We start from the raw sequence: 26,328 nt of genomic DNA, 5'->3' as shown, positions 1-26,328 counted from the left end.
GACTCAATGTCGAGGGCGGCGGTGGGGTTGCCTAGAGACTAAATGCGGTCACATGACCGTAGGTATTCTGGGGATTGTAGTTCTGGTTACTCGCGTACCACTTTGGTTTCTGAAAAAACAGATGCTCATGTCGCTTATCTTCCTCCCGCACCCTTCAATCATGGTGGGACTGTGAGGCCCCATGGAGTCCCATACAACCTTAGTGTTATAATCTGGACACCTCGGACAGAGTGTTCAATCCATTTTGTGCACTATTAAATTTTAAGATCAGATAAGCCTCTTTTCTTAGCAGGGTCTCCTCTATATCAATTGGGCCTTTGTTACCTGATGGCGCTACTGTGCAAAGTACGGTCCACTTGAAATCCATTTCACTATGGTCTAGGTCAAGAAAGTGTTGGACCATAGGAGCACTTGTCACCTTCTTTTTGATTCGTGACCTGTGTTGGGTAATGCGACTGTTGACCTGCTGTGTCGTTTTCCCTATATAGAGTTTCTGGCAAGCGCAGGTGATTGCATATATCACATTGCGTGTCCTGCAATTAGAGAATCCATTCTTTTGACACTTGACACCCCTATGTTCAAATTCAGACCCTTCGATTGTGGACTCACATGATATACAGTTTCCACATCTATGGTGGCCTACTATTGGCTTGAGGCCCCATATCGAAATAAACTGTGTAAACAATTTCTCATTATTGACTTTTTGAGATTTTCGTAATACTGATGTAATGCTTTGTTGTGTACAGTACATGTATTTATTGATTTTTTCGTTTGTTTATGTTTAAAATTTATGTCATATTTGTGGTGTTCTTTGTCTGACATGAAATGTACAGAATTTTCTAAATAATTGCTGGATTTAAGGTACAAATAAATATACCGAACATATCTAATTCTAGTGGATGTGTTGCTCATAATTAAGAGCTTCTCTGAAAAACAAGTGGGGGGGGCACTCTGTTCTTATAAATACTTTAATCAAGGTCCAGCCTTCCCCATTCTTTAAGGACCTAACTCCTTCACTGTAATAAGTTTTAGGGCGGGTGCATACTCGCGAGAGTAGAACACGGGCATTGGAAATAGAGCCCCAACTACCTATCATCATAAACGCGGGGGGTCCTTTGGTCCTCCCGAGCTAATGGCAGAGAAAGACACACTGTCCTTTTCGGAAGCACATATTCAGAACTTATGTGCCTCATCTGCCTTTGACAATATCACTCTTAGCAACTCCGCACAACAACAGAACGAGTCGGACAAACTTATTAGACTCAAGAAAAAACATATTCGAACAGAACTCCACGGCCATTTTCTCCTGAAACACCTCAGGGGTGGTACCATCCCATGGGGGCTTCAGGTTAAAAATGTCCCTGTGATATTTACGGAGGATAGTGAATATAAGAAAGGCTTTAGCTGCATAAATACCAAGTGTAGCCGGGACCTGATGGTCCATACTATTGAAACAGCCCAACGACTATGCGTAAAGGAGCTGGAAGAAATTGAGGTCTTAACAAAGAGTCTTCAGGATAGCCCAGCGATCACAGACGCAAAGACATTGCTTGAAAAGATTGAAAAAGACATTCAAACCTTTAGAGAAATCACCATTAATTCTAAATCTGCCCAATACGAAAGAGACTCCAAATCTTTTACACTAGAGAGGGCCTACCCATTCCTTAAAGAGGACTACTACACTCAGACAGAGTCACGTGGAGCCCTATACAACTTCCAAGGACGCTCCAGAAATCGTTTTAAAACTTTTTCTGACACATCGTCCTCTTCGAACTCATCTGGTCCTGAGGACAGAGGGAACAATCCAAACAAGAAAGGGCCTTTTTTAGAGAAAGGCGAACAGGCCAAAACCCGGTTCAAACCCCAATGGGAAATGCGCACGCGCAGAAATTTTTACAAATCCTAGAGCCCACCCCGTCCACAATAGTGAACCTTTCAACTAAAATATTAACCAGGGATGAGGAATCTGTCCTCAACCTTGGTCTTAAATTTGTCCCAAGTCAGCGAACTGATTTCACCCGATTGAAAATGGAAACCATTGCGTTCTGCAGAAAAATCCGCCTACGAGCCTTTTTTGCAAACAAACCGCCTGCCCCCAACATAGAAGTAACAGGGTTAAGGAACAAATCTACTTTTATTCCGTACCAAAACATTCCAAAGCAGGTCGTGGCGTTTGAGCAAATCATGCTATCATCAATTAACAAGCTAGAAAAAAGCAAAAAGTATGTCAAACCAAACATTACCAAAGGCCAAAGGCTAGCAATTAAAAATCTCACAAATGACACATCGGTCGTGATTAAACCCGCGGATAAAGGCGGAGCAGTCGTGGTTTGGTCAAAGGAGAACTATTTGAAAGAAGGACTAACACAGGTGAATAATACAGAATGGTACAGACAACTCCCTGAGGACCCGGTCCGGGCCATTCAGGGACAAATCTGTGAAATAATAAAGAGTGGCGTGGACGAAGGATTTGTGGGCCAAAAAGAAGGGGAGTTCCTGGTAAAGAAATTTCCGAGAACTCCCATTCTTTATTTTTTGCCCAAAATCCATAAAAACCCGAAAGAACCCCCAGGACGACCAATCGTCTCCGGGTGCGAATCTTGCTTGGAATCACTCTCTAAGTATATTGATTTCTTCTTGAAGCCTTTTATCAGTGGTGTCAAATCATACTTGAAGGATACCACAGATTTTCTGTTGAAAATTGAGGGAACACAATTCGATCCACTAACAGAACTAATGGTGACAATGGACGTCACGTCCTTGTACACCCAAATACCCCAAGATGAGGCTCTGGAAGTATTGGAATTGTATCTTGATAAGAGGGACAGGCCCCACCAGGTCCCAACCTCGTTTATCTTGAAACTAGCCGAAATCACTCTCAAAAAGAATTACTTCAGGTTCAATGATCAATTCTTCATGCAGGTCAAAGGTACGGCCATGGGCTGTCCCTATGCGCCGGAGATGGCCATACTCTATATGGCGGAGTATGAGAAGAGATTCATCTACTCTGACAACCCTTACAACAAACATATCAAACAATGGTGGAGATACATTGACGACGTGTGGCTCCTGTGGCAGGGGAGCCACACCGAGTTGATGTCCTTCCACCGGTGGATTATTGAAAGACACCGTGATATTAAGTTCTCACTGGAGTCCAGCAACCAAAAAATGACATTTCTAGATTTAGAGATGACATGTGTGGATGGCCACCTGAGATCTAGTCTTTTTCGAAAAAAGACAGACACCAATACTATTCTTCACCACCGAAGTGCTCATCCAAGAAGCCTGAGGGACAATCTGCCCTACGGGTAACTTCTTCGGATTCGAAGAAATTGCTCGGAAGTAGCTGAATATGAGAAACATGCGATCAGGTTTTGTGAAGAAATGAAGAACAGAGGGTACCCTAAGAAACTGCTTAGCAACTCAAAGAAAAGGGCGCATAATACCCCTAGGGAGTGCTTACTCGAGCGAACAGTAAAACCAGAGATGGATAAACTGGTATGTGTGTCAACCTTCGGGCCAGACACACATAGAGTAAGACAAATGGTACTGAAGAATTGGCATCTACTAGAGGGACTTGAATGTCCGTTTCCGCGACCGATATTCGCCTATAAGAAGAACAAGAGTGTTGGCCAAAGTGTCATTAGGGCCGATGTACTGACCCCCAAGCCCAAAAGTGATCTTATTTCGATATGGGGCCTCAAGCCAATAGTAGGCCACCATAGATGTGGAAACTGTATATCATGTGAGTCCACAATCGAAGGGTCTGAATTTGAACATAGGGGTGTCAAGTGTCAAAAGAATGGATTCTCTAATTGCAGGACACGCAATGTGATATATGCAATCACCTGCGCTTGCCAGAAACTCTATATAGGGAAAACGACACAGCAGGTCAACAGTCGCATTACCCAACACAGGTCACGAATCAAAAAGAAGGTGACAAGTGCTCCTATGGTCCAACACTTTCTTGACCTAGACCATAGTGAAATGGATTTCAAGTGGACCGTACTTTGCACAGTAGCGCCATCAGGTAACAAAGGCCCAATTGATATAGAGGAGACCCTGCTAAGAAAAGAGGCTTATCTGATCTTAAAATTTAATAGTGCACAAAATGGATTGAACACTCTGTCCGAGGTGTCCAGATTATAACACTAAGGTTGTATGGGACTCCATGGGGCCTCACAGTCCCACCATGATTGAAGGGTGCGGGAGGAAGATAAGCGACATGAGCATCTGTTTTTTCAGAAACCAAAGTGGTACGCGAGTAACCAGAACTACAATCCCCAGAATACCTACGGTCATGTGACCGCATTTAGTCTCTAGGCAACCCCACCGCCGCCCTCGACATTGAGTCATTTGGGAAGTGTATCGCTGTGCGAGAGGTGAGCGGAGGGACAAACTGAGACGGGCTGTTCATTTGAGTGAGTAAAATGCAAACCAATCCCTCCTCTTTCCAACAGCGTGTGAGACCGGAGAGTAATTGCGAGCGACTACGTGGCATGATTGATCAGCCACGGTAAACCGATTGACGGTGAGGCGCAAAGTGAACCGCTCCCGAAGCCTGCGGGGCACCTCACGAGGTAAGGGGAGCCGTTTAATGTAATGCCTCGGCTTTTGAGAGGATTCACTCTGCTGGCACTGATTTCCTCCTCGCCCTCCCCCAGGTTACTGAAGCTTCCCCGTGCCATAGGGAGACGCCCCCAAGCACCGTACAAACTAAAACAAAGGTATGTCTTGCAATGTCTGCGTATGTGACTGCAGGGTTAATACTGGTATTTGACTCTAAACTGATTCCTTAACGTCTTGTAGACTGACATTCCGATTACCCAGAACAAGACACACGATAAACCCGGCCATTACCCAGGTAATTTGTTTGTTGTTTTTAAACAATGCAGTAGACCCTAAGTGATCTTAGGAGATGAGGCCCAAAATATTGATATTTAAATAGCGTTTCCTTTTACACACAGGCATATAGTAATAACAAGGCCCTGAAGAGAACTCGTAACTGATGTATGGAGTTCGAAACGCGTCGGCAAGAAAGGGGATAGAAATAACCAGCAATCATAATAAATAATTAACACGACCAAAATACTAGTGTTGTGTAACGACTGGCACAATTTATGTGTCGTGATATCTCCTTTCATTTGTGACTTTGATTATTACTGTGTAAACAATTTCTCATTATTGACTTTTTGTGATTTTCGTAATACTGATGTAATGCTTTGTTGTGTACAGTACATGTATTTATTGATTTTTTCGTTTGTTTATGTTTAAAATTTATGTCATATTTGTGGTGTTCTTTGTCTGACATGAAATGTACAGAATTTTCTAAATAATTGCTGGATTTAAGGTACAAATAAATATACCGAACATATCTAATTCTAGTGGATGTGTTGCTCATAATTAAGAGCTTCTCTGAAAAACAAGTGGGGGGGCACTCTGTTCTTATAAATACTTTAATCAAGGTCCAGCCTTCCCCATTCTTTAAGGACCTAACTCCTTCACTGTAATAAGCCTCTAACCAGTGAGCCACACCACTCCACAACCATATAACAAGAGAACTTTGCTCCCTCAGAATAAGAGTGTATCTCTAGAGTCGTGTGAAAACAATAGACAGCTATTTCACTCAGTCAAGTGTGCATACTTAGTTTCACCAGAGTGCAGAGAAAAGAGAGACGGGCGTTTTCAATAAAAGGTTGTTATTTATTGAGCAGTCTTCTTTCTCATGCAAGAGAAATGAATTGCCACAATTGCAATACTCATAGTAAAGTAAAGTGCGTACAGTTAAAGGAGGGTTAAGAAATAATACTGTAAAAGCATTGATATGGTTTCTTAGCCATAAGATACTTTAAAACAGATAAAATATATACATACTTATATACATTGACTAACGTACTCAACTGGTGCTTCTAAATACGCCTAGCCTGGTGTACCTGACCTAAGCCTAATACGTGGGAAGGAGTAAGTAAGTAGCAGTTTAAGTTAAGTTGGTTTTGCCAAGAATCTGAATCAAGAATTCTCTCTAAGGTTTTAGTCAGCTCCGTACCTGGGTTAATAGAAAGCAGGAGGTCTTGTATCTCTATCTCAGGACTCGATATCCCAGTAACCCGCGAAGGTATCTGGAAACACCGGAGCTGGATTTCTCGGCAGGAGAAAAGACAGCGTCTCTCTCAGTGCGTCAAAGAGGAGGGGCAGCGTCCGTGGGCTCTCGCATCAGCTGCGCTCTCGGGCAAGTAGATAGCTGCTCTGCTCCAAAACCACCACAGTGTGTTTGCTTAAGGCAGCGTTGGTATATTTATACCTGAAAGGTGCCGGGTTTTGACGTAAGGTTGGAAATAAGACGTCAATAAAGATGTCACTAAGAACTGGCCGTTCTTAGAGTGCTCACAGGAGTTCTAGGACGAAATCAAAACAAAAGCAATGGGGAATTCCCAGGTTGCTGGAGGTTTGGTTTGTTTACAGAACTCGTTGTACTTGCTAGGAGCCTGGGGAAGTAGCCCTGCTTAATTTGGACAGCATGGGCTATGACTAAATATGGATATGATTCTTATGCCTTTATAAGGAGATCATTGATTATAACCACATAAGGGCATAAATCAGGACTATCGAATTTAGGGTCCTAGTGAGGAAAAAGGGTCAGGCAGATCAGGTCGATTACCCCTTCTCAAGGTTTGCCCGGCGTTAGCCGCCTCTCACCCAACTCTCGGTTACCAAATAAAGAGGCAGGCGCTGGAGACTGGAAGGCAGGAAACAGAAGTTTTATTCCGACGGAGCAGAACACGTCAAATCAGACAACAGGGTATCTTCTCGAGGTGCTCTAACCGCATCTCTGAGGCCTGGCCTCTTATACACAGGTTTATGGCTTTATTACATTTATAAGAACAAGTGCCTCCAATAACCATTGGAGGCATCCCTTGGCGCTCCGCTCTCAAGAAGTTCAAATTAATTCAAAATAAAGATCCATGCAACGTTTTGATTTCATGTCTTATATTCAACAACTTAGGAAAATTCTTATCGAATCCATCAACAATCGTTCGTCTCGAATAACCAATTCATTTGAACGGTATCACAATAACATGAATCACAGTCGAATGCATTTCGGGCTGTATGCCCTTCATCTGGGACAATGGCTAGAGGCAAGACGAAAAGGAAAATAAAATCTATAAGTACTACATGAAACAAGGTAATCACATACCGACATTGGTACACATTAGATACACAATCAGTGCTCTCCCTTTAAATGTGTGCATGCAAAGAAAATTGAGTAAAAATGGGTCTCACGTATTGTGCTTGGAGTTCTACGGAGTCAAGCAATGTTCTGTAAATGGTCAAAATAAATACGGACGCTCTTATTAAGCACTAACACAAACAGGTAACTTGGTGTGAAACTCAATATTCCGCTGATATTGCTTACTTGTAATACGCAGGTCGCGTTTCTATACTGTTCGTAAACAAATTGTCCTTCCTATCTAGCGCGAAAAAGTTCGAAGAAGTGTAGGCCAATAACAGTGGATATTAATGTGATTGAGTCTAGGTTGGTTTGTGTGACTCAATTTGATACGTTAGATTATTCTGTCACGTGATCGCTAAACCCACCAATCACCGGTGAGTTCAGGTTGTTTACAAACAAAAATAACGAGTGGCTATCTTACCTGTAATCTAATGGTGAAACAGAAAATATACAAACCATGGTTTATGTAAATGCTAGGTGTGGGCAGATCGATCCATACGAACTATACAACAAGACTAAACAAGTCTTCAGAGGTAACATAGAAATTCAATACGCTCATTAAGCCCATGGGGCTTACTCGAATTCAGCAGATAAATCCAATGATTCTCTCTTTGGAGAAGAAAGCGATTATTGTCTCTGCCTTCGATTTTGTCCACAGTTTCAAGTACCACAAATTGTAGTTGTGAAATGTTGTGATTGGCCTCTAAGAAATGAGTAGCTACAGTGGACTTCAAATTTTTTGTACGAATATTTGACTTATGTTCATTAAGTCTCGTCTTTATCTTGCGTTCAGTCTTTCCAACATATGACTTGCCACATGGACATTTCAGCATGTAGATCAGATTCGAACTGTCGCAAGTTGCATTCACTTTGAGATTGATTTTGTTTCCCTTCATTGGATGGGTTATGTGGTTCCCTCTTATTATGCTGTTGCAATTTCCACACTGTAGACAAGGACGAGTACCTCTGTATTGCTTATTGTCTGATGTGGTGTGTTTAAGCATTTCGCCAAAGTTTCTGTTCCTGGTAAATGCGAAAATAGGGGGATTTTGAAAGGACTGTTGGAAATCAGGTTCAGCTTTAAGTATGTTCCAGTGATTCTTAATGATCCTTTTGAAGTTGAAACTTGCAGTAGAATATTTGGAAACTATTGTCATTCTGTCTTGTTGTGGTTTTTGTTTAACAGTTAGCAAATCTTTTCTTTGCATATTTTCAACTTTTCGTGCAGCTTGCTGAATCATGGGTTCTGGATAGTTCCTCTTACGAAATCTCTCTCCCATTTCTTTGATATTGGCTGAGGCTTTTGTAGGGTCTGACGTGATGCGTTTCGCTCGCATCATCTGTGATACAGGTAAGTGTCTTTTCAGTGATTCTTGATGAAAACTGTTATAATGAAGGGTGTTGTTTTTGTCTGTGCTTTTCCTGTGCATTTCTGTTTCAATCTTTCCTTCATTCAGATTTATTCGAACATCCAAAAAGGTCAATGATTTTGTTGAAATTTCCCAAGTAAATTGGATTCTTTCTTCTTGTCTGTTCAGTTCATTCAGAGCTAGTTCTAGTGATTCTGAACTGTTCTTCCATAAAATGAAAACATCGTCGATATAACGTACAAACATTTTTAAGTTGTTCTTCCACTGTGCTTTGCTCAAGATATGTTGGGTCTCAAATGCTTTCATGAACAGATTAGCCTAGACCGGGGCTGCGCTATTTCCCATGCTCGTTCCAATCAGCTGTTGGTACCACCTGTTGTCATATTTAAAATAACTATGGTAAAGCGTGAAGATAGTGAGTTCCATGAGAACTCACTATCTAGGACTTATAGATTTTATTTTCCTTTATTTTCCTTTTTATTTTCCTTATTTTCCTTTTCGTCTTGCCTCTAACCATTGTCCCAGATGAAGGGCATACAGCCCGAAATGCATTGGACTGTGATTTATGTTATTGTGATACCGTTCAAATGAATTGGTTATTCGAGACGAACGATTGTTGATGGATTCGATAAGAATTTTCCTAAGTTGTTGAATATAAGACATGAAATCAAAACGTTGCATGGATCTTTATTTTGAATTAATTTGAACTTCTTGAGAGCGGAGCGCCAAGGGATGCCTCCAATGGTTATTGGAGGCACTTGTTCTTGTTGCTTTAACTGGTCGTCCTTGACAAGAGACGCCACCTGGGCTGCAAACCTCACTAACATTGACCAATTTACTACTTTTGTGTATTGAACCAAGGATAGAACTTTGCTGTGCGACAAATCAAATATTGTTGTTTATTACATTTATGACATCCGTGGTATTGCTTTGAAGTTCACAAAGGCATCTTTGGAATCCCCGGTTCAGGCCCGTTCTCACACATATCTACAGTAGGGGTCCCCACCCAAATCACAGCATGATGGCTATCGCGCAGCTGGACATTCCGCTGGGAACAGGAATGTGGGCGATCGGTCGGATCTAGGGGGGGTGAAGGCATTGATTAATCCCCGCTCCTTTGATGTGGGGCGAGGTCCTACTGTAGGGGGCAATAAACTGCATCTGCTGAGCTAAGTGATGGCCTGGGGTCAGGCCGGACAATCGGGCAGGGAGGAAGAGGTTATCAAAAGGGCCTGTTCTATGAATGAGATGAAAGAGTGAGGGGGTTCAGCACGGGATGTGGCTCGGAGGCAGGGTCGCGCTGGAGGTGCGTTTATGACCCAAGCAGGAGAGACCGGGGGTTGTCGGGGATGCTTGCGAGGCTGGGGAGTGAGGGAGAGAGAGAGAGAGGCTGGCTATCGGGAGTGAGCAGAGAGGCCATGGCAATCAAAATGGTCGCTGCTTACGCGCACGTATGGATCTGAAAAGGACAAGATGGCGCCGATAATGTTTACGCCACAATCCAGATTTTAACAGTCCTCCCTTTTCAACATATCTAGCCAGCTTGTCAATTTATGTCTATCCCCATTAGATTACGTATTTCGATATCATATAAAGCGTTCATACGTTCAGTGTCGAAATTCTGAGTCTTAGGGCACATGCAGTTAGCGATGAGTGAGCACAAAGGTGGCAAGCATTGAATACCTAGGCAACACCCACACAGTACCACGACCGGTATCAATATAAATGTAAACAACCTCCATCCCCAGTCCTTCAAAGTACCCCAAAACCAGCTCTCAAGCGACCATCCTTCTTGCTCCTGGTGAACCTCTGAGGAAAGTCTGTGAAGGTGCTCGATTGCTTTGTAAACTGAGGGCGAGTTATCTGGCACGTAGGTGCAACAGCTGGATCCGATGATGCGGCATGCTCCTCCACGGTCAGCTAGAACCACATCTAGAACAAGGCGGTTCTGAAGAGCCACCAGGCGGACTGCCTGAAGCTCGGCCGTATTATTAGTGAGGATGCCAGCCGTGATGTTCATGGTCGTTTCTACTGCCTGGGTCAGGTGTCGGATGGCGCGGCTGTTTGTCATTGGGCCCCACAGAGGAACAAGTCCCTTCACTGCATCCAGGAACTGTGCTCCGGTGGAGTCGGCTTGTTCAATGTCTCTTGCGCGCTTCTGCCGGTGATGGTTTGCTGGGGCCACGTACGTTGGAGGGAGAATGAAGGCGATGTAGCAAGTACCCCCCCAACCTTTTGGAAGCCACGTGTAAGCTTTGGTGCCACAAACAAGGTACATATTCGGAGAAGCAACAAAGGAGGGGGGATCAATTGAGTCCAATGTTCTGGTGATGTGGCAGGAACTGTGGCCCACCAGCTGTGGACCCAGGCCTTCGAGGCACACGAGGCCCGTGACATTGATAACAGACAGAGCCACAGTCAGAGTGGCAGCAGTTCGTTTCCGTAGGTAGGAGAAGGTGGGTCTGGCTGGGTTATGGAACACCTGCATTTCAACTCGTTCCTTGGCAGGGATGTCCATCTGAAAGGAGGGACCAGAGGTCAAAGGACAAAAGGGAGCAGATGTTCTTCCGGTTTTGTTCAGCCAGAACCCATGGTAGAAGTGTGACACTGTTTGACCAGAAGTGGCGTTGTCCTTGTAGCTCTCTTGCAAGAGAATCAACCAGGCAAGGCAGGAGCCGTGAACTGAGAACGGGGAGGGGATGAAAGGGATGGAGTGTCCGGTGGCATGCGGGAGCAACCCGCAGATCCAGCAGTTGGTGGCGTTGGCGGCAAGGTTGTGTTGGTGCAACAGTTGCACGAAGGAATTGTTCCAGAACTCCTTATGCCTTTCTCGGAGCTGAGGCGAAAGGGAGATCAGGTGATGCTCTTTCATGGTGGTTGGCTGTGCAGTGGTCAGCAATATCTGATGAGCGGGTGCGCTCTCTTCCACGATCCAGAAGGAAGTCATGAGGAGGAGGCAAAAGAGGAGGACAATGAAAAGGGCAATTGTCTTCGATTTGTGTATACTGTCAGACTTTGGGTTCCGGTAGTGGGTATTTCCGGTTGCTTCCATCATCTTCTTATCTGGCGCTTCCATCATCTTCGAGGTGCTTGGTAGTGGGCAGAACCGCAGACTTCGTTTAGCTTCTCTCCAGGTAACCCTTGGTTGTGTTTAGGCTACCGTTCTGAGATTCAACTCAGTCTGTGGTCTACTTAGCCGAAGCTCCCTCCTTTCGACGCAGGAAATACCCTTCCCTGGATGGCACAGTGGGATCAGAGATTTTTGCGAGTTCGAGTGCCTCGGTATCAGGATAACAGTTCAGTGATGGCCGGTCTTTGTTCAGCAGTTCTTCTTGGGTGCTGACGTTTTCTGTTGTGGCCAGGGTCGAGGAGACCTTCTTACAGTGGTGTGCGTGCAGCCAGTGTCGTTTCCCCTCCACTCGAAGAGCCGTCCGGGTGGTGATCAGTACTTGCCAGGGGCCCGTCCACCGGGGTTCCAGACTCTTCGCCCGTTGGAAATTTCGGATCAGCACATAATCCCCCGGTTGGATATCGTGACCCGGACCCCTGGAAGCATCGGGGATGGCCTGCTGCACCTGCTGATGAATGACAGACAACGTTTTAGTCAATTTGCACAAGTAATCAGACAGTAGGACGTCCGGGACGTCGTGAATGGAGGTCGGTTTAGGGGCAGTCCAGAGGTTCATCGGTCGCCCAAATACAACCTCGTAGGGGGTCAAATGGTGCTTAGTGGGAGTGGAGCGCATCGATAGCAATGCCAGTGGGAGGGCATCTGGCCATTTAAGTCCTGTGGTGGCCACTATCTTCGACAGTTTTAGTTTCAGTGTGGCGTTGTGTCGCTCAACTAAGCCAGCGGATTGGGGGTGAAAGACTGCATGAAACCTTTGTTTTACACCCAACCCTTTCAAGATTAGTTGGATAACTTCAGCTATGAAGTGGGGGCCGTTGTCGCTCCATAGAATTCGACAAAGGCCGTAGCGAGGGAAAAACTCTTTCAGTAGTACTTTGGCAGTGGTCATGGCAGTGTTATCGCGGGTTGGATAGGCTTCTACCCATTTGCTGAAGGCACACACAATGACTAATACATACTTCAGGCTTCGGCATCTTTCTAGTTGGATGTAGTCCATCTGGAGGACCTCAAAGGGATGGTCGGGGACCCCAAACCCTCCCCGGGGTACCACGGTTCCTTTCCCAGGGTTGTGTTGCAGGCAGATAAGGCATTGCTGGACCAGGCGTCTGGCTGAGTCGGGAATTTTGTCGTTGTGCCAGACCCTGGAGATGAGTTCGATCATGGGGGCAGATCCTATGTGTGCGGGGGAGTGTGCCATAGTCAGTATGGGGATCAGGTACGAGTCAGGCAGCAACCATTTGTTTGTGTCTTTTGTCCGCCAGCAGCCTTCATCGTCTTTCAATCCCACCCGTGCCCATTCAGTTAATTCGGGTGGTGAGCTGGCCATCTGGATGTCCTTAATTGTTTCCCTAGCGTCAGTCCATTTTTCTGCTTGTGACCTGGTCACATACATGCGGGTCGTCGTCCTATTCTCAGCTGTGGTTCGGGCAGTGATGTCGGCTAGTGCGTTTCCCTGTCCTATGATGTCCGTCACCTTTCTGTGTGCTTGGCATTTGATTACGGCTAATCGTTTGGGGAGGAGAACTGCTTCAATCAGGGCGGAGACTAGATCTCCGTGGAGGATGGGCGTGCCGTTGGACGTCAGGAATCCCCTTTCTCTCCACAAGAGTCCAAAATGGTGAACCACTCCGAAGGCGTACTGACTGTCCGTGTAAATGTTTGCCGTGGTCCCTGTCGCTATAATACATGCTCGTGTGAGGGCAATCAGTTCTGCCGCCTGTGCGGATCGTTGTGTGATGCGGGCTGTCTCAATTACTGTTCGGGCTGTCGTTACTGCATAGGCAGCTGAGGTGGTGCCGTCGGAGAGTTTGATGCAAGAGCCGTCTACCCATAGCTCTCCGTCAGAGTCTGTGAAACCGGTGTCTCGGAGGTCAACTCTACTCCTAGTCTGTTTGTCTGTGAGGGTCACACAGTCATGTATAGGGGGGACATTTGGGTCGTTTTCGGGCAGAGGCAACAAGGTGGCTGGGTTCAGTGTGGTGCATCTTTTCAGCGTGATGTGGGGTGCAAGCAGAGTCAGTTCGTATCCAGTCAGTCGGGCGCTAGTCAGGTGTTGTGTCTTAGTCTGGTTCAGGAGGGTGTCAACAGCATGGGGCACTAATACCGTGAGGGAATTCGATAGTACGATCCCCTCACTTTGTCGGATAGAGACAGCAGCGGCAGCTACGGCTCGAAGGCAGGCAGGCAAGGCTCTCGCTACGGGGTCAAGGGTGGCAGAGAAATAGGCACATGGTCGTTGCTTGGGGCCAATAGTTTGAGTCAGGACAGACAAAGCGCACCCCTCCCTTTCGTGAGTGTAGAGAGAGAAGGGCTTGGTGTAATCGGGGGTTCCTAGGACTGGTGCAGAACAAAGGGCGTCTCGAAGTTCTTTGAAGGAAGATTGGCATTCGGGGGTCCAAGGGAGTGGGAAAGGGACATCTTTGGCTAGTAGGGAAAGTAGTGGCTTTACAATGAGGCTGAAATTTGGCAACCACTGCCGGCAGAAGGAGGTGAGGCCTACCAGGGAGCGGACTTGTTTCTGGGTCTTTGGGACAGGGGTTTCTAGAATGGCCTGAATTCGATCGGGTGTAAGCTTTCTCCCGTCTTTGGACAAGAGGTGGCCTTGGTAGGTGACCTGGGGTTGGCAGAATTGCAACTTCTTCTTGGAGACCTTGTGGCCATTTTCTGCAAGGAAGTGCAAGAGTTGGATGGTGGCTGTGACTGCAAGTGGAGTGGTGTCGGCCGCCAAAGGATGTCATCGACGTACTGTATCAACACCACTCCCTCCGGTAGCTGAACGGCGTCCAGCTGTCTCTTGAGGGCCTGGCTATAGATGCTGGGACTTTTTGTGTAACCTTGGGGAGCTCTGCAGAATCTATATGAGCGGGATTTTAACGTGAAGCCGAAAAGGTAGCGGCTGTCTGGGTGGATGGGGATGGAGAAGAAAGCGTTCTTGAGGTCTATTACAGTGAAGGTGGTGGCGGTGGAAGGAATCAGGGTCAGAATGGTGGCGATATCTGAGACTACGGGGTACTGAGGTACAACTACCTTGTTGACCTCTCGAAGGTCGATGATGAAGCGGCACGCTTTCTCGTCTCCCTCGGCCTGCTTCTTCACAATGGGTAGGATAGGGCTGTTGCAAACATTGCTGACTACTTCCTCTACCACTCCTGCCTCTACCAGGGACTGGATTATCATTACCAATGCCTTCTCACCTTCGGGCGATATCCGATACTGTGGAAGTTTCGGGAGTATCGCATCTTGGCGAACAGTTATGTGCACGGGGTCGATCATCATTCGTCCAACATCAGCGTCAGTTTTAGCCCACAGATACAGAGGCAGAGAGTCAAGTAAGGATGCGTCAGCGTCAGAGATGGAGAACATGTGTCGTGCGGGATGAGGTCTGAGCAAAGTCGGGTTATCGTACAGAATGACTCGAACTCCGTCCTGTGAACACCTGATGGTAGCTCGGAAATGCTTCTGTAAGTCAAGTCCCATAATGGCATCGGGGGTGTTGGAGGAAAGCAGAAACGTCGTGTCAGTGGGGTTACTGTCCAAGTCGAAGGAGACCGGTGCGGATAAGGGGTTAGTGGAGGGCGTTCCATCAAAACCTATTGAAGTTATGCGTGAGCCAGACAAGGGTGCCCTTGGAATCAGTCGTTTAGATAACGCACTACGTGTCGCGCCAGTGTCTACCAGAAATGGAGATTTCGTACCTAGGACCTTAGCGGTGACGTAAGGACCTTGCTGGTCAACATAGAGCTCGACTGGATCCCTCCCTTGCCCTAGGCAGTCCTATGCGAAGTCGCGGGCATCGTCACAGTCAGTCTGCTGGCATTGGTTCTGTCGGGGGTGGTCAAAAGTGTTCGGTCTGCCTGATCTGTAATTTCTGGCGTCGTTTGTGTGCCCTCGTAACTGTCCTTTATTTTTCGGCCCACCCGCTACGTCTTTTGCGTCCCTATTTTTGTACATTTCTAGCAGGACCGGGCACTGGGACTTCCAATGCGCATATCCTTTGCAAAACGCACACTGGTTCTCATCGAGGTCTGTTCGTGGAGCGCCTGGTGCGGGTGTGCGGTCTCTAGGGGGTGGATTTCTATGAGCGTTTGACTGGTAGTTTCCTCTATACTGTTCCCTTCCTGTCGTCACTCCTTGCAATTGAGCAATCATCACTCGTTCTTTCAAAACCTTTTTCTTTTTCTCAGTCGCCCTATCGTTCTCGTTCTTTTGCCGTTCGTAGTATTGAGCCATCTGAAGGATAGCCGCGGGTTTGGAGGCAGCCCAACTACTTTCACTAGTCTGCAGTTTTTGCGAGACTTCTGGTGTCAGGCCTTTTACAAAGTTCTGGACGAACAAGTGATGTCCGGTCGCAGAGGTCATGTCCTGGCCGCTGTAATCGGAGAACACCGTTTCGAACCGGGAGAAATATTCTGAGGCGTCTTCCTGTGGTTTCTGGCAGCAGGAAGTTACTACCGACCAGTCCACCTTCTTTTCTGGTACTATGGTTTTCAGTTTTAGTACTATTTTGTCTGGTAGGTCTAGAATCGATTTCAAGGGTTTCTGTCCGGGCTCTCGCTGTTTGTCTATGCCATCGAGTTGTGACCAGGTATGTCCGAACAGCTCAAGGTGGTCGACTTTCCGGATTTGCTTCCACACATCAGCTGGCAGACATAGCCCAAAAAACAAGTCGATGTCCGCTAGGGTCATAATCGTCGAACCCAAGGCGGTATCTAATTCTGTGTAGAAGGCAGTGGGGTTCTTTCGTAGATCGGGCAAAGACTTTCGGAAAGTCAGGATGTCTTGCCGATCCCAGGGTTGGTAGACCCAGTTGTACACTACCCTCCCTTTCGCATCTTGGTGGTTAATATCGTCGTGTGTTCCCTGTCCTCGTGAGGGGACCCAATAAGGTGCCGCTTCTCTTATTGGCATCATGGTGTCAGTTCTCTCGGTTTGAGGCTCAGTTGCTGCTGGGGTCGTGGTGTCGGCCTCTAATCTCTGTTCAGTGAGGTGGCGGAAGACTTCAAGCGTGCGCGAGAAGAGGTCCGTCACATCACCCTCGCCCTGTTCTCCAATGTCGACTTTTCTATACAGAGTCGTTAGGCTTTCAGGACCTTTGTTACGATACCGGTCTTTCATAGGCGTTAAGGGTGTGGTAACAAAAACGTGCAACAAAGTGTCGTTTGTGGTTATCAGCATATGTATTGCATATATCTGTCACGTAATCTTCGCTTTCTTTCCGTTCTACTAGCGTCTTTGCGATCTTATCAATCCCTGCTCGTTCATCTTTATTCAATCGATGGAGCCTAGCAGAGTCTTTCTTCTTAGTTTCGGGCTCATCTAATGTTGCTGCTTGCGATGCGCTGAGTACAAGGGGGTCGGCCGGCACGGAGGCCGTGAGGACTGAGGCTCTGGCACTGCTCTCACCTGTGCTAGGGGGTTGCGTGTGTTGCACTAGAGGTTGGGAAGGGGCGTATGGAGGGGGCATGTAGATGATCGGGGGACCAAGCAGTAGATCATCGTTCGTCCGCTGCTTCGAAGGTAGCTCAGGGTAAAGCGTAGAGGGTGTTCTAACGGGACATTGGCTCTATGTCTCGGATTCTTGCTTCAGTCTAGCTCCCTCTCTTTCCTTTATCTCTTCTTTCAACTTGCTCGCAGCTAAATGAGCCGCTTTTCGCAATTCTTTCTCTAGTCTGACTTCGTTTCTTTTCTTTCGTTGTTCCGTCTCCTTGCGCCACATGCCGAAACTATCAAGCATAGTGGGCGTTGTTTTATTGTTACAAAGGGCTGTTTCCAGCACGCTTATTTTTGCGTCATCGAAGGATCCTATCAGTGGCCACTGACTTTCCTGATCTTTTTTAGTATATTTATGCCATAACCTACTATAAGCTACGGCGACTAGTCCATACTTTAAAAACATATCCTTATTAGGGGTGCCTTCCAGAGGAGCTGGATGATCCACCTTTAATAAGCGGTCCGGGCTGAACCAACTACTGGACAATGGGGAGAAGATAGGCATGACGGGTTACAATGGGGACAAAAGTCTGCACTACCTATCCTTTCACTGCTTACAAAGACTAGACGGAATATCTCTATTCCACGTTATTTGTCAGCAGAAAATACCTCCAAAGAACTAAATGTCGAACAATTAATGTCCGTTCAATCAAACAATCAGTGGCGAGAAAGAAATAGGCACGACGGGTTACAACGGGGGCAAAGGCCTGCGTTACCTATTCTTCACTATCTGCAAAGGAGGACAGAATACTTTTATCTTTCCCCGTTTGTAGACAGAGAATTCTCGAGACAACAATCCTCGAACACACAATGTTCGGGCAAACAATTAATCAGTGGGGGAGAAAGATAGGCACGACGGATTACAACGGGGGCAAAAGCCTGCGTTACCTACCCTTCACTACCTGCAAAGGAAGAGAGAATACTTTTATTTCTCTCCGTTTACTTACAGAGAATCTCCAAGAGAACCAACAATTCGGAGAGTAATACTAGTATTTTCCAATCAATCAATCAAATATTTCACAGTTTGTCGTGTTACACGACCTTACCCGGACCGTATGGACAGTTTCCTGTCTTCCGATTCCAGCGCCCGATCGTCCTCTATCTTCTGTCGTGGCACTACTGATGGTTCCCAGTCAGGACCGTAGGGTCTATCGGGCAGGTGCACTTCTCGATCGTTGCAGTCGTTCACTCCGTCGTCAGGACCTCTCCCACTGGATCCACGTGTCGCTGATGGGCCCCACATTGGGCGCCAATTGAGGAAAAAGGGTCAGGCAGATCAGGTCGATTACCCCTTCTCAAGGTTTGCCCGGCGTTAGCCGCCTCTCACCCAACTCTCGGTTACCAAATAAAGAGGCAGGCGCTGGAGACTGGAAGGCAGGAAACAGAAGTTTTATTCCGACGGAGCAGAACACGTCAAATCAGACAACAGGGTATCTTCTCGAGGTGCTCTAACCGCATCTCTGAGGCCTGGCCTCTTATACACAGGTTTATGGCTTTATTACATTTATGACATCCGTGGTATTGCTTTGAAGTTCACAAAGGCATCTTTGGAATCCCCGGTTCAGGCCCGTTCTCACACATATCTACAGTAGGGGTCCCCACCCAAATCACAGCATGATGGCTATCGCGCAGCTGGACATTCCGCTGGGAACAGGAATGTGGGCGATCGGTCGGATCTAGGGGGGGTGAAGGCATTGATTAATCCCCGCTCCTTTGATGTGGGGCGAGGTCCTACTGTAGGGGGCAATAAACTGCATCTGCTGAGCTAAGTGATGGCCTGGGGTCAGGCTGGACAATCGGGCAGGGAGGAAGAGGTTATCAAAAGGGCCTGTTCTATGAATGAGATGAAAGAGTGAGGGGGTTCAGCACGGGATGTGGCTCGGAGGCAGGGTCGCGCTGGAGGTGCGCTTATGACCCAAGCAGGAGAGACCGGGGTTTGTCGGGGATGCTTGCGAGGCTGGGGAGTGAGGGAGAGAGAGAGAGAGGCTGGCTATCGGGAGTGGGCAGAGAGGCCATGGCAATCAAAATGGTTGCTGCTTACGCGCACGTATGGATCTGAAAAGGACAAGATGGCGCCGATAATGTTTACGCCACAATCCAGATTTTAACAGTAGATAGAACTACAACACCCACTCCACGATCTAATGTCCCTCATTACTTAAAACTAAGCAATATTAAACATATAAACATATAATGATGCATGTGTTTTCCAACCCACCCCAAAATACATAAATTTGCATAGTGAAATGGTATATGGCAATACACGAAAGTGAGTATTAGTGCTGTACGCTTTTCAAGCAGTGTTATCATTCAGAAAAAAGGATTGCATATAATTATCAGCTAAATGATTTGCGAAAATTACACATGAAATGGCTCTTAATACAGAAAAGAAGGTCGAGACCATTCCATCACATATTAATACAAAATGCTGTACATGTGCTAGAGGCTGAGGTAATATATTGTCTCTAGAGTTCCTAAAATAGAAGCTCTGTTCTCTAAGAATTGTTCTACTTTAAGCAGAGTACATGTGCCAGAACAAGGTAAATATTTTGGAAGTGGAAAAAAATAATAATTTTGCTTCAGGGAAAAAATAGTTCCAAATATTTTCAGTAGCTTTTGTTTATCAAAGCTGAAGGCCGAATTCAGAGTTCAGGGAACGCTGTGTGCTCGTTGCTTAAAAAAGTTATTCTTTCTGTTCAGGGGAGAACATCATTTCAGACAGACTCTCAAAAAATTGGTCTACGGCTTCAGGTGAAAGTTCGACCAAGTTTGAAAATGCCGCAACAGTGCAGTCGTGAGAATGATTACTGTCATCGATGTCAGGATCAGCAATGCTCACAGAACGTCGTACCTGGGTGATGTTGCTCTCATCTCGTACTTCACTACCCCCTAATCGTAGTGGTGAAGTCTCAACGAATGGCGTCATCAGAATGGGTGGCCGCTGGGGACAACACGATGCATGAGCTGTTACAGGACTTAGCAAAGTATCTGTTTCCAATGGTACTGCTGATGGTAGTGTAAGACAGACGTCCAACACGCATTCTTCTCCGCATAGCATACATCGAAGCACAGGTAAGATGCAATTCTGCCAGATGGGTCTAAATGAAAGAAACCAGGTCATATTCAGATATCTTGGCCGGGCTAATCCAAGGACTTTAGTTATGCGGTCCCGATAGCGTATAGCTAGGATCGTTTCTTCCATCGTTGCTGGAGTCTTGTCTGCGACTAGGCTTGCCATATCGGAGCAGAAGTATCAAAAATAAAATTCCTGCTACGAGTCGCAAAAGGAGTGGTAAGCCGCCAAAGACAGAATGGACAAAATTAGGAAAAATGCCCAGAACTGTTTTGAAGGGTGTTAACAGTCCCGAAAAAATTGTCTTAAATATATGTGGGATACCACTGGTATCTGACATATTTAGGATTTGGCTTAGCATTTCTGCGAAATGCACGGGCAATTTGTTGATAAAAGGCTATGTATCTCTGCCGTTGTCCTTGCAACTTGCAGATCATACGTTTCTTTTGATGACGTTAAGGGCACCGTTGTCTGTAAAAGAACAGACATCATTCTGCTTAAAGTATCAATTCGAATAGAAGAGATATTCAAAGAAGGCCAAATTTTTGCCTCCGTGTCTGGAGTGCTGTTTGGATACAATACTTGCATACAGCAAGTGACCATGGAACTAACGCTCACAAGATAAGCTTTTCCTGGCACCATGCCACAACAGCTGTGGTCCACTATTAGAATATAGCTCCCGTTAGAAAGCCGTCTAAAGAATGGCTCTATTTGTGTTGCAGGTGTGCCATGCTGGTGACATGAAAGGTTATTTGAAGTCCCCTCACAGGCCCCATGCAAGTTAATACCTTGACACAGAAGTATACCGCTTAGTGATTGTTTACAATTTTTTCCACTAAGAAATACATTCTGTTTCTTTTCACTGTAACATGTGTGTGTATAAGGTAATTTCCATGATGACTTAATGTACCCTTTACCCAACCTTTCATACTGGCCCGCTGGTATATACTCTTGACATAATTTAAATTGGAAAGTTGTTATCGGAATTGTGATTATTCCATGTATTATCCATTCAATGACAGGTCTTTCTGACATTGTCAATGGTAATCTCTCAAGTTTTTCAATGCTCAGAATCGTATAGTCTGCTCCTTTTTGTGCCAAACTGATTTGTGTATCAGTAAGGTTAAAGATAGAGAATAATGACGTTGTGTTGATTAAACGCCATGGCACGTAGCCTGAACGCAGATTTTGCAACGTCCAGCCAAGCTGTACAATAGAACGTAATTGGGACTGACCGTGTTGTAACATTAGTAAGTCCTGCTCTATGATATCAATAGCAGAGAATACAATACTGTCCAGTGAATATATTCTGGAGGACAGAGTCATTAACCCATTGTCCACAACAGAAAATGATTTTTCCAAATTAATACGATCAATTTCTCGTATTTTATCTGCTGTTTTAATTTGCATCACTTTCCAAGCTTCGTTGTAAGTAGCGTATATACCGGCCGCTATGAAAGGTTTTTTGACGATGTTTGCGTGGTCCCATTATGAAATCACGCAAGTCAGCACCGTCTTTAAGTAAAGTCAAGTGTTGCTTAATTTCAACCAGTGTGGATTTCTGTAGCCATTCGAGGCAGAGTTTCCCTACACTGTATGTTGTGACTATCCCTGGATGTTGTCTCTGGGAGTATCGTGGGTCTGGCCTGGTCATTTTTAACCCCTGTGTTTTGTTCAGGAATCTATCTTGACAGTTATTTGTGTCTGTGGGCCAGATCAACCATTTTTTCCATTCAGGATGTGTTCTGTTTTGGTTAGAAATATGGGATACGTCTATCTCAACATCTGTAGTGCTATTACTGTCAGGTGTTGGCTTTGGAATAGACGGTTTGTTTAAGTCTTTAATTTTGGCTAGGCCAAGACAGGTTGTCTGTTGAATGGTGTCATTCAAGAATATAATTTGTTCTGGGATCATGCAGGCTCTAAATAATGCTTCTAAACCTTGGACCTGCCAATCTTTGGTACCCCAGATGGTTTTTGTTTCAATGCTATTTTTCCAGAAATCAAAATCAAATGTAATCATTTTTTCATAAAATGTTTCTGAATAAATCAATTTAGTATTTGTCAGCATTGTTTTCATTCCTGTCTTATTTAACATTTTGAAATAAAACGTTTCTGTATCACTTGTGTTAAATCCTGAGAAGTACGGGAATTTCCCGGAAAATGTTTTTGAACTACCTTTCGGTGGAGTTGCGCAATGTTACCATTGATTATAATTAAAAACATTTCTAGGTTGAGCAGATTTGTGCAAATAGTGATGTGCAAAGTGGTTGTAGCAATACATTTCTTCATAATTTGATGAACCCTGTAAATAATCATGTTCTGTAAATTTTGCTGACATTACTAAATCTGACATCATATCATTAATACTTTCAAAGACCCTCTCATCAGAGAATGTTCTCGGTTTTACAAAGTCACTTAATGAAATCTTTAACTGATGTGGATATTTCAAGAGCTCAACCGGGCCATAGATTTCGTAATCTGTTTTGCCCCAAGCTACCCCACCGGGTATTGGATTGTCTGTGACATTCACTGATGATAGTTCTCTTTTCTCGATGTGAGATGACTTGTGTGGCTTTAGGACCAAGTTGATGTTCTGACTTGCTGTGTCCATTGTACTGTATTTTCCCTCAATAAATCTTCCTAAACAAAGAACCATGATGAGCCAAAGCAGGAGGAAAAGTACACCTAACACAATCCAAAATTCAATCCATGGAGAAATCAGATAGGTTTCTTTGAGTTGATGAAAGAGTTCTGTTACTTTGTTTTTAAAAGTTTTTGTTGTTGGCTGTTCTTCAGGCTCGCTTGGATCCTCAGAAAAGTCATCGAAATTGATGCAGTTCTGTCAATTGTTGCAATTGCTTCAGAATTTTCATTTGCTTTTGGATTTTTCTTTGTTTCATTAGCATAGTCTGAGGCTACATCGTTGCAGACTGGTGTTTCTTGACGAACTGTTGCAATTTGGGTTTCAAGAGGCACAAGTTCAATGGCATTGTTGCATAGTCCTTTTTTATTCACTGCAGGTTTATCGAATGTGACTAGTCTCTCAGTTTGAACCTCTTGTATTGCAGCAAGTTTTGGTACTCTGCTACATCTTGGGAGTCCACTGAGCCTACTACTTATTATTGGCCACATGATTGTGGTTTTACCAGGTCAATGGATACAACTCGGTTCTCCTTTTTACCAGCAAGGGGCGGTAGTACAACTGATCTTGTTCCGCTGACAGCTAAGACAGGTACTGCTTTCCTGTAAGAAGGCCCAAATTCCTTCTTCACCGCGATCTTCTCCCTGACCAGATCCCCAATCTTTGGAATCCAGACAGGCCTTGCTGGGACAGGTGGTTTTTCTTCAGTGGCTGTTGGCTGTTGTTTTAACTTTACGTTGCTCAGGCCTTTTCTTGTTTCATTTAAGTCCTGTAAAATAGCCAAACGATCTTTGATATCAAAGCATTTTTCTTCTACCACTGAAGTCTGACTATCGAGGTCCTGAATATGCATTCTAGTCCCGAACAATAGTTTGTACGGACTGCAACCTTTCAGAGAATTTCTTGGCAGATTATTAAGACTACGTCGGACACTTGTTAAATGTTGGACCCACCCATCAGCCGAACCTAATACCCTCGCCGTTATAGATTGCTTTATGTCCCGGTTTTTTCTTTCCACAATCCCATTTCCCCCAGGATGGAAGGGACAAGAGTACCGCAATGCAATGCCCATGCTGGTCATGGCCTCCTTATAAGCTCAAGAGCTAAAAGCAGGACCCTGGTCAGAATGTAGCATGCCAATTGCGTATGTGCCGATATGGACTCGCAAATCTTTTATAACAGTTCTGGCGTCAGCCGAGCGCTGGTGTCTACATTTTAAGTGAATCTAGTCTTAAACATAAATGGGACGCATTTCTCCTATTGGATTTCTGAGTATAGATAGCCTTATGCTTTCTAAAAGAAGGGTCCTGGCAATACTCCAGCTGGTTCGCCACTGCGATCTCTGTTGCAGTTTTGACAGCCCATTGCAAATTTGTAGTTATGCAGGCTCATCCCCGGCCACCAGTATTCTGATTGTAATTCTTTCAGAGATGTCTTGATCTCCTGGTGCCTCAGACCTAATCCCATATGTGCTTCTTGAATCAAGAAGATTCTCCTGTTCGTGTTTGGAATCACTCTTTCCCCCACTCCAGGGATTCGAGCAAAAGGAACGGAGTTTGCATCAATTATGTATGTATAATTGAGTGGATAGTTCACGGGTAGTGCTGAACAGTCGCCTTTTGAAGACGTTTTTACCGCCAGCATGGTTTCCCCGTCTATGTATTTTTCTGAGCGCTTTTTTGTGGCTACGGAAGCCTGTTTAGTTGCTTCCGCTGTGGCTGTGTTAGCCAATGAATTCCCTGCAGCGTGAACGCCATCACGCTGATGACTCAGTGTATGGATCACGTGAGTCTTTTGTAGTTCTTTCTGCAAAAGAACTACTTGTTCCTAAAGCTTTTTATGCTTTATTGTGGCACCTTTGTCATCTTTGTAATCGTTTTGAACCCAGTTCTGCAAGTCATTATTGTAAGATTTGACGCAGTAATGCGAATCGCACACTATTAGTGTCGGGAATTCGCGATCGGCAATATCGAGCTCCATTTTTAAATCAGTAGTTCAGTTCGTTGAGCTGAACTGTGTTTTACAGATTGAGACCTAGTTACCAGTGGTCTCAATTTACCTCCGTGCCACCGGCATTTAACAACCGCGCACGCAGCACTGTAAGCTTGCTTACCCCAATCTGCGGGTTGTGCTGATCCGTCTGTATATATTACACAGGCGTAAAGTTGTAGAGGCAGAATCTCGATTGGCAGAGGATATTCTAATTCATATTTTAGATCTTTTAATTTTTTCATTTCCGGGTCAAAATAGTATTTCACGTCTTCTTCAGCAAGAGAGTTTTCCCATTCGATCCATTTTGGATCTAATGCCACCTTAGTCATATTGCGTGGGCTTGTTAATGCCTCAAAGGCTGATTCTGCTGTTAAAACAGTTATCCTTTTGCCTTGTGCTTGGGCTCTTTCTTTTGCTACAGCAGTTTAAACCGCATTTACAATGTTTTCTGTAATACTGAATGTTTTTTCAGCTTGTGTGTACAAATGTGATGTGTAAGCTATTGGTACCGTTTCTCCCTCATTAGAGGTCAGGTACGTGAATCCGCATCTTCCTGGGATGACTCGGATTACAAGGTTGCGTGTGTTTTCGCGTGTTTGCAATTTTGTTTTAGCTAACATGTCTGTTTGCAATGATCTGAAAATTTCTGTGTGTTTTTGAGTCCAATTGATTGGTTTGAAATCAGGTTTTATTAATTCATAGAGAGGTTAAACCCTCTCTGCATAATTTAGAATGTAAGTTCTTCCGAAATTCAGGAAACCTAGTATTGATTGTAAGTTCTTCAGCGTTTTTGGTGCTTGGAGGACAGCGCATTTCTCTAAGAAATTGTCCGCTAGGCTTTTGCCTTCACTTGATAATTCATATCCTAGAAACAGGACAGTTAGATGGGCAATTCATGACTTTTTAAAGTTGAATTTGTAACCCTCTGCTGCGAACCCAAGTATTATGGTGTTCACTCTTTTCAAGTGAGTGTCCAAGTCATCATCTGTGAGATAGATGTCATCGACATAAGATAATGCCTCATCATCATATATTTGTAGTAACTCTGTTACTCTTGCAGAGAATAATCCCGGACTATTTTGAATCGCTGTGGGAATGCACAGAAATTTTTCTGTGACCCCATTATTGAGAAAGCGGTCAAATACCTGCTTTCAGGTGCAATGTTTTGACAAAAGAATCCATTAGAGATGTCTAATGTCGTTTTGTATTTTTTGCGCACGATGTTATTCATTAGTGCTGCACTGTGTGAGTTTTGTACTGCAAATGTTTTGCAACATGAGTTAAGGTGTCTGTAGTCCAAAACTAGACGATATGAATCATCTGGCTTGGAGACAGGAAACCAAGGATTGTTCATTTGAGAGGTGCATGTTTCAATCACCCCCTGGTATTCAAGTTGAT

The sequence above is a fragment of the Lissotriton helveticus genome, chromosome 6 (assembly GCF_964261635.1).
Source record: "Lissotriton helveticus chromosome 6, aLisHel1.1, whole genome shotgun sequence".
NCBI classification, from domain to species: domain Eukaryota; kingdom Metazoa; phylum Chordata; class Amphibia; order Caudata; family Salamandridae; genus Lissotriton; species Lissotriton helveticus.
The sequence above is the reverse complement of the archived record's forward strand: the minus strand, read 5'-3'. Positions refer to the sequence as shown.